This window comes from Oreochromis niloticus, linkage group LG9 (assembly GCF_001858045.2).
Source record: "Oreochromis niloticus isolate F11D_XX linkage group LG9, O_niloticus_UMD_NMBU, whole genome shotgun sequence".
Taxonomy (NCBI): domain Eukaryota; kingdom Metazoa; phylum Chordata; class Actinopteri; order Cichliformes; family Cichlidae; genus Oreochromis; species Oreochromis niloticus.
In genome coordinates this window covers 2665287-2676773 of record NC_031974.2, presented here as the reverse complement: position 1 = coordinate 2676773, position 11487 = coordinate 2665287, and positions in this window count along the sequence as shown.

Below are 11487 nucleotides of genomic sequence, written 5' to 3'. Positions count from 1 at the left end.
CAGTTCAATTCAGTTTTATTTATACAGCGCCAAATCACAAAAACATTCACCTCAAGGCGCTTTATATTGTAAGGTAGACCCTACAATAATACATACAGAGAAAAACCCAACAATCATATGACCCCCTATGAGCAAGCAATTTGGCCACAGTGGGAAGGAAAAACTCCCTTTTAACAGGAAGAAACCTCCGGCAGAACCAGGCTCAGGGAGGGGCGGGGCCATCTGCTGTGATTGGTTGGGGTGAGAGAAGGAAAACAGGATAAAGACATGCTGTGGAAGAGAGACAGAGATTAATAACAGGTATGATTCAATGCAGAGAGGTCTATTAACACATAGTGAGTGAAGAAGAAACACCCAGTGCATCATGGGAATCCCCCAGCAGTCTACAACCAACACTGAATCCTCCCTTAGCTGCAATAGGTGTAGTTGAGGCTGTAATCTTTAGCATCTACATGAATGTTAAAATCACCCACAATAATTATTTTATCTGAGCTGAGCACTAAATCAGATAAAAAGTCTGAGAAATCAGAGAGAAACTCTGTGTAAGGCCCAGGTGGACGATAGATGATAACAAGTAAGACTGGTTTCTGAGTTTTACAGCTGGGGTGGACAAGGCTAAGCATCAGGCTTTCAAATAAATTAAAAGTCTCTGTCTGGGTCTTTGGTTGATTGATAACCAAAGACCACTGAGTCCACAGGCTCAGAAGGAGAGAGTTCCAGAGTCTGGGGGCAACTGTGGCAAAAACTCAGTCTCCCTTAGTTTTCAGCCTTGTATGAAGTACAGTAAACTGGCCCTGATAAAATGACCTCAGGGACCTGCTGGGGACGTATAGCTGCAAAAGTTCAATGATGTAAGCTGGTCCTCATCCACAAAGAGCTCCAGAAGTCAGAACCAGAATGTTGAAGTGGATTCTGAGTTCAGTGGAAAGCTATTGCAGCTGGATCAGCAACGCTGTGACATCAGTACTTTGGTCAGAACAATAACAGCAGCGTTGTGAACAACCTGCAGACATTCCAGGGAGTTTTGGACTAGAAAAGTGAACAATGAATTGCAATAATCCAGATGTGATGAAAGTAAGGCTTAAACAATTTCCAGTTCAGAGCATGACACAGTCGTACTTAACTTAGCAATATTTCTTAAGTCTTAAAAAACAAAGAGAGAACCGGAGATTTGACATGAGAATCAAATGTGAATGCTAACATGCCCACAGTTAACCCAAGATTCCTAATGGATGGTCTATAAATGATGCAAGGAGGCCAAGAGCTTTCATTACACTGGACACAAATCGGTCAGAGGCGCAGATAGGACTTCCATTATATCTGAATTAATTTGGAGAAAGTTGTCAGTTAATGGAGCCTAAGCACCTATTCAAGATCTGCAGCTTAGAAATGTCTTGGGGCTTAAAAGAGATATATAACTGAATTTCATCTCCATAGCACAGATAGCAAATGCCCATAAAGGTACTCAAAATGTGCTGCAGGGGGAGCAGATACAATAGAAACAACAAGGGTCCCAATACAGGACCTTGTGGTACACCATAGCTCTCACATCTGTGTAAATCAGGGGTCCCCAACTCCAGGCCTCGAGGGCCGGTGTCCTGCAGTTTTTAGATGTGTCTGTGATCCAACAAATCAAATGGCTAAATTACCTCCTCAACATGTCTTGCAGTTCTCCAGAGGCCTGGTAATGAACTAATCATTTGATTCAGGTGTGTAGACCCAGGGTGAGATCTAAAACCTGCAGGACACCGGCCTTCGAGGCTTGGAGTTGGGGACCCCTGGTGTAAATAAAGTCTTGTAAACAGGTGAGTGAACTGAGTTTGCGTTTGGATCCTTACCTCGCATGGACCTCCGGTTCTTGACAGATTTGGTTTTTCAGACATAATACAGCAGTGGGTTTGTTTTTACATTGTGGTATTTCAATGACTTTTAGTATTTCTACAAGCGACTAGCTATTTCTGACCTATTTTACTCTGAAAAACATTTTAACCAACTCAGTTTTCATTTTGGCTTCAGTTAAGTATTTTGATCCTGATTAAAACAAACAGAAGAAGAAGATGTAGAGGAGGTTTGGTTCACAGAAGGTCCTGAGTCTCTATTTTTGATCGTAGATCATTTTTAAGCAACGAGATGAAGTAATGCCGGGAATTTTTTTTGCCTGAAGCTCATCTAATCAGTGTGTCATGAATCTGTCCTCTCACAAACTAACTGCAGATTGTTAAAGTTAACCTAACTTATGAGTTAACAGTTTAGCAATAAACTGCCTTCTTGTGAGTAAATGCTTCGAGTGGCTGGTCTTGAAGCACATCACAAACAGTCTCCCAACAGACCCTTCAGTTCACATACAGAACCAACCGATCTACAGAGGATGGTATCTCCACCACACTCCATGTTATGCTGTCACACCTGGAGAGGAAGAACACCTATGCCAGAATCCTTTTCATTGCCTTTAGCCCAGCTTTTAACACAATCATTCCACAACCTGCAACTGTGTTTTCAGCTTCTTGACAAAGCGGCAACAGACGGTCAAGGTGGGCAGCCAAACATCAAAGACCATCTTAGAGAGCACAGGCTCTCCTCAGGGGTGTGTCCTCAGCCCACTGCTGTTTAGCCTGCTCACACATGACTGTACGGCCAGATTCAGCACTAACCACATTGTGAAGTTTGCAGACGACACAACTGTGGTTGGTCTCATCACTGACAACGATGAGTCTGCCTATAGAATGGACGTGGAGCAGCTTGGAGTGTGGTGCAGATCTCACAATCTCACCATCAGTGTGGACAAAACAAAAGAGATGGTGATTGATTTCAGGAAGGCCGGCAGAGATCACCACACTGACCTCACCATAGATGGTGCTGCTGTGGAGAGGGTCAGGAGTGTTAAGTTCCTGGGTGTACACCTTGCTGATGACCTGTCCTTCTCCATTAACACCACAGCAGTTATCAAAAAAGCACAAAAGCGTCTCCACTACCTCAGGAGACTCAGAAAAGCAGGACTCTCCACACTCCACCTCACAACTTTCTACAGAGACACCATTAAAAACATCCTGATGCAAAGTTTTACAGCTTGGTTTGGCAGCTGCAAGTCCTACAAGAAGCTTCAACTTAATAGGATTGCTAAGACTGCCAGGAAGATTGTTGGTGCCCCTCTCTCATCACTGGAGGAGATCTACAAACAGCGCTGCATACTCAGAGATATTTCCATCATCAGAGACTCCCACCACCCCTCTCATGGCCTGTTCTCACTCCTGCCGTCTGACAGGAGGTACAGGAGCATCAGCTGCAGAACCACCAGGATGCTGGTTCTTTGCACAAGCTGTGAGACTGATAAATGGACTGTGCCCCCTCCCCACCCACACAGCCATTCACACAGCTACACTGTAAGATCAACAAGCGGACTGTGTTGCCCCTATCTAGACACACACACACACACACACACACACACACACACACACACACACACACACAATACACTCCCCAGATACACACACTACCTAATTTAACCATCCCTTTCTGTGAAAGGACTGCTGCTATCTACCCGAACGAATGTGACTGGAGTTTGTTTTAGAACTTAAATTTTATGCTATTTATTTATCCATAACTATTGTTGCAATTCATTAATGCCTCTTTTACTGCTCTTTTTAAACCATTTCTGTTTAAACTTATTCTTTTTAAACTGTATTGCTTTTTGCACCGTAGAGGCTGGTGAGAAACAGTATTTCGTTTCAGGCTGGGTAACACTATACGAAATGACAATAAAGTGAAGTAAAGTGAGTTTAAAGTGTGAGAGTAAAAGCACTGTGTCGCTGTGGTGGCAGCTGTAGCAACCTGTTTAAAATAGAAGCTGCTGCACGCACAAAGTCTGAGCACAAACTGATAAGATGATATGCTTCTTAGAATTCGAGTATCAGGGCTGTCAGAGATGCAGATACTGATTATGGAAACCGCACAATAACCAACACATGTAAACACGTTTCCGCTTCACTGGCTCTGCAGCCTCAGCTCTGCTCCTCAGGCCTAAAACCTCCAGATTCTCTGCCCTCGATTTCTGTCTTTATTTGCTCCTATTAGTTCTCCACAGTCTGGACTCTCTGCTCAGTTCACCTTTTCTTTTTTTTTAGATTAGATGATGTGGGTTTAATTTAACAGTTACATGAAGTAACTGTTAGTAACACATATGTGAGAATGCTGTTTGTGGACTTCAGCTCTGCCTTCAATACAGTCCAACCCCACAAAATGGTTAAAAAACTAAGCAGTATAGGACTCAGCAGCTCACTGTGCACCTGGATACTAGACTTCCCAAGAGACAGAACGTCAGGATGGGAGAGCACACCTCCTCCACCCTCTTTCTGAACGTAGGTGTCCCACAGGGAACAAGGCGATCTGAGTGCTCCACCCTGTACATTGATGGAGAGGAGGTAGAAAGCTTTAAGTTTCTCAGAGTCCACACCTCAGCCGACCTTAGCTGGTCCACAAACATTTCCCACCAGGTAGGAAAAGCATAAGAGAGGATGTACTTCCTCAGGAAGCTGCGTCAATTACTCCCAGAGACTGCTAATTAATTTCTACTGCTCCACCATTGAGAGCCTTCTGACCTACTGCTGCTACTCTGGTTCAACTGCTGTACTGTGGAGGAGAAGAGGAAACTGCAGCGGGTGGTGAGGGCAGCAGAGCGGCTATTGGCACCTCACCAACCCCCCTCAGAGACATTTATACTGGCAGACTTCAGCAGAAAGCCAGCATCATCATCAAGGACCCCTCACACACTGGACACTCACTTTCCCCCCTCCCCTCTGGCAAACACTACAGGTCCATCAGGTCAAAGACAAACAGACTCAATAGAAGCTTCTACCCACAGGCTGTCAAACACACCCTACCTCCACCCTGACTGAAGGTTAACTGTGCTGCTAACACTCATGGACATTACACTGTACTTATCTACAAACAGTATTCATTACAATATTTATTTATAAACAGTACTCATTAAATATAATACAAGTAGCATTCCTGCCCGTTACTCAGTGTGCAATATTACCAATCACATCACACCTTATACTGCACTGATCCTACTCCTTACACTGTTCCTGTGGATATATTTATATATTTTCTTTCTGTATATAACGTGTGCATTACCTCTTAAACTTCTTTTTATCTTTATTGATCTCATTCTCCTTTCCAAAGGATGTTGAATGTAAAAATCTACAGCTGCTAACAGAGACATGCCAAACTGTGTTTCATAGTTCTGGTAACAGTGACAATCAAGATCTATCTGATCTTATTTGATGTTTTCTAGTGTTAAGGAGTGTGTCAGGGTGCTGGGTCTGAGTTGATAGTCTTTTTGCGATTTCTTTGTGTTTGGAATGTTTTAGTTTTCTATTAGTTTAGTTATATTTGCTCCCATGTTGTCTGGTCCAGGTGTCTCATGTCCCCTTCCTGTTTACATGTCTCCCCTGTCTGTCACATGTGTCCATGTATGTTTCTTCAGGCCCTCACGTCTTGTTCCCTCTCTTTCGTGACCCTTGTGGTTAAGTTTCCCTCTCCCTCTCTCTCGCCCCCTCTCTCTGTCTCTTGTGTCAAGCTTGCACGTCCCAGTTTACGTCGCTCCATGTTTCCTGTTTTATTTTGAAGGTCTTGTGTTCCATGTTCAGTGTGTTTAGTTTTGCTTCCCCTGTGGCATCATGTTCATCTGCATCAGTCCATGGGCGTTTATCAATATGCGTACTTGTGCGTACTTGCGTTCTCGTGTACTCGTGATACGTCATCAGTTGGAGACCAAGTACTGTTCCAATTCGAAGTACGCATCACGCCGAGAACGCGAAAAAGTCCCGGATGTGTTCTCGATCCGCCCATTTTATCGAGCATGCATCGGTGTAGACTTGGGACAGCTATATATCCCAGAATGCATTGCGTCCAAAACTCAACAGCGGACTCCCGGCACATCGCCCCCCCCCCCGCTCGCGGTCTTCTCACTACTGAGGTTAAAGAAACCCCAGCAGCTGTCTATAGTATTGAGTGTCCACTAGAATAGAAATAAAAGCGTTCTAACATCTCACCTGCTTGTTTTTATTAAGGTATGTACACGTATGTACATGTACACTATTTTTATTAATAGAGGTTTCACTACTGAGGTTAAAAATGATATATAAGTCACGTAGATCACTTCTAAATGTTAATGTTTGGTTTATTTCAGTGTGTTATTTGTTCCTGAGTAAACTGGTTTGGCTGTGATTAAAGGTAAGCTTCATAACATGTTACTTACAGTTACATTAAGAGGGGACGGCAGTAAAAACTCCGGACCTGTGACATCATCACGTACGCAGGTGTTCCGACTGTACAAATCACGAGTCCGTGCTCGCGTACTTGAGAATTGAGAAACGGCCAACGAGTCCGTGCTCGCGTTCTCGGCGGGTACGTACTCCCGTGCGTTCTCGGCGGGTACGTACTCACCGAGCACGCGAGTACGTACTCGCGTACTTGGGCATTGATAAACGGCCCATGTGTTTCCACTTCCCCTGATGAGCTCCTGTCTGTCTGTGAGTTTTCATTCATTCTTTGTCAGGTCATCTGTCATGTTCACGCCATGTTTCAAGGGTGTCACGCTTCCAGGTATTGTGTTGTCGCCAGGTTTCCATGTTTAGGATTTTCATGCTTACTTTCCAGTTTCCCAATTTTAGGTTTTTGTTTAGCATCGTACTGATTTTTCTAGGGCACATTTCCGTTTTTCATGGTTTTTCTGCCAGCGCAGGCCGTGACAAAGGGAACAGAAGGTCCAACATAAACAGCAAGCATCCTTTAATTACAGAGTAAATCAGATGGAGCGAGGGAAAATGAGTAATGGTGGATGGTGGGAATCCAGAACAGGAAATAAACACCAGCAATAAGAAGTAACAATGAAAATCACCCAACCTGGTATAAAAACAGAAAAAGGTGGATAACTTTCCTTTCTTATTTCAACAAGCCAGCTGGATGGCTGGTCAGAACAAATTATAGCATTTATAACAAATGCTATAAATGAATGAATTCATGTTATATGGCACTTTTACATTTTAGATAGCCAGGCTTATCTTGTAACACTAATTCTGTATCAAAAACATTTTCAACACTTGAAGTTAAACCCTGTCACAGACTGTGCAAAGACTCATTCTGATTCTCCTAGTTGGTGTCTGACCTTCTTTCCTGTTCATCTTTGCTGATTTGGTGAAGGCTTATTAGGATAACCTCATGTTTAAAGAGCTTTCTGAACGTGTGTGTTCCTTTTCTTTCCCTTCTGGCTTAGAGGGAACGTTTTCTGCCCAGTGTTGTAGGGTCCTGATTACTCCACGTCTGTGTGGTGGTGGGAGTCACAGAGGTACTGGTCTGTGTGTGTGGGCTTCCTGTCACAAGGCTGGCATGAGAGATGGACCCAAATGCAGATACCAAATAGAGACAATGATCAGATTTACAGGTTTTATTTAGTCAGAGGCTGAGTACTGTGAGCTTAACAAGAATAACGTGGGAAGCACAGGGATTAGGGAAACGCTGGAGGCAGGTTACTGGTGAGGGGAAAAAAACTACACTGCACTGTAAAAAAAAATTGTAATATAAAAGTATTGTACTGTGTATTTTACAGTTTTGTACTGTTTTTCTAGAATATCATTACATTTACATAAATAGACTGTGATTTCACATTTCAAATGTAAACTAACATAAAATCACTGTAAATGTAATAAAACATAATTTTCTTGTTTTTTAAATATATTTGTCTGTACATATGCATATTTAGATTGTTAAAATACATTCACAAATGTATCATAATTTCATAAATATTTGTCTGTTATTTGAAAGATTGAACTGTTAAATTCAAATGTAATGCTATGGAAAAATATATAAAATGATTCTTATAAACTTTTTTTACATCAAATATTTAGGGCGTTCGTGGCTCAAGAGTTGCCAGTTTGTCTTGTAATCAGAAGGTTGCCGGTTTGAGCCCCGGCTCGGACAGTCTTAGTCGTTGTGTCCTTGGGCAAGACACTTCACCTACCACCTACGGGTGATGGCCAGAGGGGCCGATGGCGCGATATGGCAGCCTCGCTTCTGTCCCAGGGCAGCTGTAGCTGCCTCCACCAGTGTGTGAATGTGAGAGTGGATGAATAGTGGAATTGTAAAATGCTTTGAGGGTCTCGAAAAGCGCTATGTAAATGCAATCCATTATTGTTATTTAAACCAACTGTTAACTGTATATTTCTGTACATTTAAGTATTATTATTCATATTGCCACATTCATTGACCTTGTTTATAGGTAATTTCATTGTTTAATCACATTAAAATGTTCCTAATTTAATGTTTAAAAGCACTTGAAAAAGGCAAAATCCCATGTAAAATTAGGGCAACAAACTGTATTGTCATTACTGAAAATAACCGTATTTTTATGAGAAAGTTATTTTCTGTTATTTTCTGGTATTCTCCAAAAGTTGAATCTGTTCATCTGGACGTAGCGTTTTGTGGGAGAAACGTTTCGTCACTCATCCAAGTGACTTCTTCAGTCTCAGCTGACTGCAGGTTTCCCCAAACCTTATAAACAGTACATTTGCATAATGACTGAAACCAGGCCACTGAAGGAACAATGGGCTGGGAGGTCAGTTCCTTAATCATAATTATGCAAATTCCCATGACCATTGATACAACAATCACTGACCAAAACCCACTGATCAAAGAACACTGATCAATGGCCATGAGTACCATTCACAGAGAGTTGGGGAATGGCTGCAATCACAGCATTGTAAGATGGCGAAAGATGTACCCTTAGGCCCCCTCCTTGATTCAGAGATGGTCTTTCCCTTTTCACGTAAATGGCCTCCTTGACTCCACGCTCAAACCAGCGTTCTTCCCTGTCCAGGATGTGTACATCCTCATTGTTGAAAGAGTGTCCACTGGCCTGTAGGATGATTGAGAATGCATCAAGACATTCTCTGGTATTATTTTGGCGCCCCAGCTGCTGGAATATTACTGTTTTTTTAGGATTGTTTTTTTAACAGTGTGGGCTCAGAACACGGATTCACTGGGGCAACTGCTCTGCAGAGAGATTAGTGGACAGGAAAGGGAACTGAACCTAGGATGGTGGAATATGGACTGAGTTACAGTTACAGGTTCGCGGGGGGGGGCTTCAATGGTGGTGGGACTCCTGAACAGGCGGCGGGCAGGGGGACAGGCCGGTGGGACAATGGATATTCAAATTCCTTTGGTGAGATGGCAAGGTGAGGACACAGTGGTGAAAAATCCAGCGCGAGACTGCAAACTGCTGGTGAGTTGAGCGATGAGAAAAAGCATAGGTAGCTGACGACCTGGTGAAGGAGAGATGGCCAAACTGGGTGTAAATGTAGCCTCGTTGATTACTGCCAATGACAGACAGGGGAGTGGAAGTGGCCAGGACTCTGTCATGGTGTGCTGCATGGCAGGAGATTGGAACCAAATACAGGACACAGAGGGATGAACTTAAAACGGCAGCTTTATTGCTCAAAAAATGTCATCAGAAATAAACTTGGCAAAAACAAAACAAAACCTCGAACACGGAACAAGAAAACTGAACTGGACTCAAGAAACTAAAAGCTGAGAAACACGAACCAGGAAAACACACCAGGAACTATGAACTAGAATTTTGCCAGGAACATGAAGGGAGAAAACGCAGCACGGAGAGAGTACAACACGACATAAAGCAAGGAAAACACAGGGCTTAAATACACACCGGAGTAATCAGGGAATGGGAGACGGGAGGGGAACATAGCTGGGAATAATTAGGGATAACAAGACGAGGGGACGCAAAACTAGACACACTGACATAGCACATGAGACTATCAAAGTAAAACAGGAAATATGACACATACACACATACTCAGAGACACAGGCTTCACACTACGACATAACAGACTCAGTAACAGAGGCAACACAGAGACAAGGGTGACTAGGCATGAGACATGGGACCAGGACAGGAACAGAGACTGAACACAGGCTAAGAAAAATACAAAGGGAGGAAAAATTAAGATCACTAGGCAACAACAAAACCAGGAATAACAATCATCAAAGAATACTAAACTAGGAACCAAAACACAAATGCTTGATCGGAGACCCAGTACCGTGGCAGACTCTGCCAGCAGGTAGAGGAAAAACACCAGCCGCTCCCTCGGACATGACACTTTCGGTAAACTTGTGTTCAGGTTTCCATTCTCCTCTATGTTCACAGCACAGTCCACAAACAGCAAACTGTTATCCTTTGTGTCTTCCTTGGTGAACTTTATGTTTCTATCCACTGAGTTGATATGAGCAGTGAAGGATTCCACTTCTGGGGTTCTGATTTTGACCCAAGTGTCGTCAACATATGTGTACCAGTGGCTACATGCCGTCCCTTTAAAAGAGCCAAGAGCCTTTCCTTCCACTTCCTGCATGTAAAGGTTGGCTACAATAGGTAACATGCAAACTCCACAATAGAAGGCCCCAACCAGGTGATGGAGTCAAACTCAGGACCTGTAAGGCAACAGTCTGAATCACTGCACCGCCATTCTGCATCTTGACAAAACAATGAAACCAGGGTGGACGCTTCAGGACGACAATGATCCCCAATACACAGCCAAGGAAACTCGTAGTTCGTTTCCGAGAAAGAAAATAAAGCTGCTAGAGTCAGCCAGTCACCTGAATCCATATGAAACTCTAAAGGTCAGAGGTCATAGATGGGGCCCACAGAACCTTCAGGGTTTGAAGAAGGGACCAAAATCCCACCTGAGCAATGTAAGAGACTCATTTCTCCATACAGGAGGCGTCTTGAAGCTGTCATCACCAACACAGGCTTTTGTACAAAGTATTAAAAACATTGGAGAAAGCGTGTTCAGTACTTGTTCCCCGTGTCATTTCTCATTGTTACACATCATTTAATTTATAGACATGGTTTGATTTCTTTGCACGCATGCTTGGACAGGTTGTTACCAACGTCTGGTGAGCATTTCACGTCAGTAGCACCTTATATTTTTACCTCATCAGTGGTCTTTTTCCCTAAACCTGTGGAGCCCAAAAAGAACCAGACTGTACCTTTGTACCAGTAGAACAGTCGTATGCAGTACCACATGCTGCAGTCTTTCCTCATGAAACTGAAATATATTTACTTTAAAAATTGGCGACGTGTTAAAGATTTATTTTACCCACTGTGTTTATTTTAATGAATTCTATTCCATTTGTTATTTTCATGGAAAAGGTGGAACTCTTCTGGCTCCCTCACTGAGCTTTTCCTGGTTTCTGTGGTGCTGTCACGGCGAGTGAGGGGAGCCGTGTGGAAAATAAAGGAGGATCCAAACGCAGGCACTTGTACAGGTGAGAGGGTGGTTTATTAAACACAAAAGAAATGGACAAAACAGCAAACGGAGAACTGAACTATACTGGGTAAACTAAACTACTGAGCCTGAACAAGAACACAAACCTGAACACGAATAACAGCGAGCAGAAGACGGAATGATGGTTGACAGC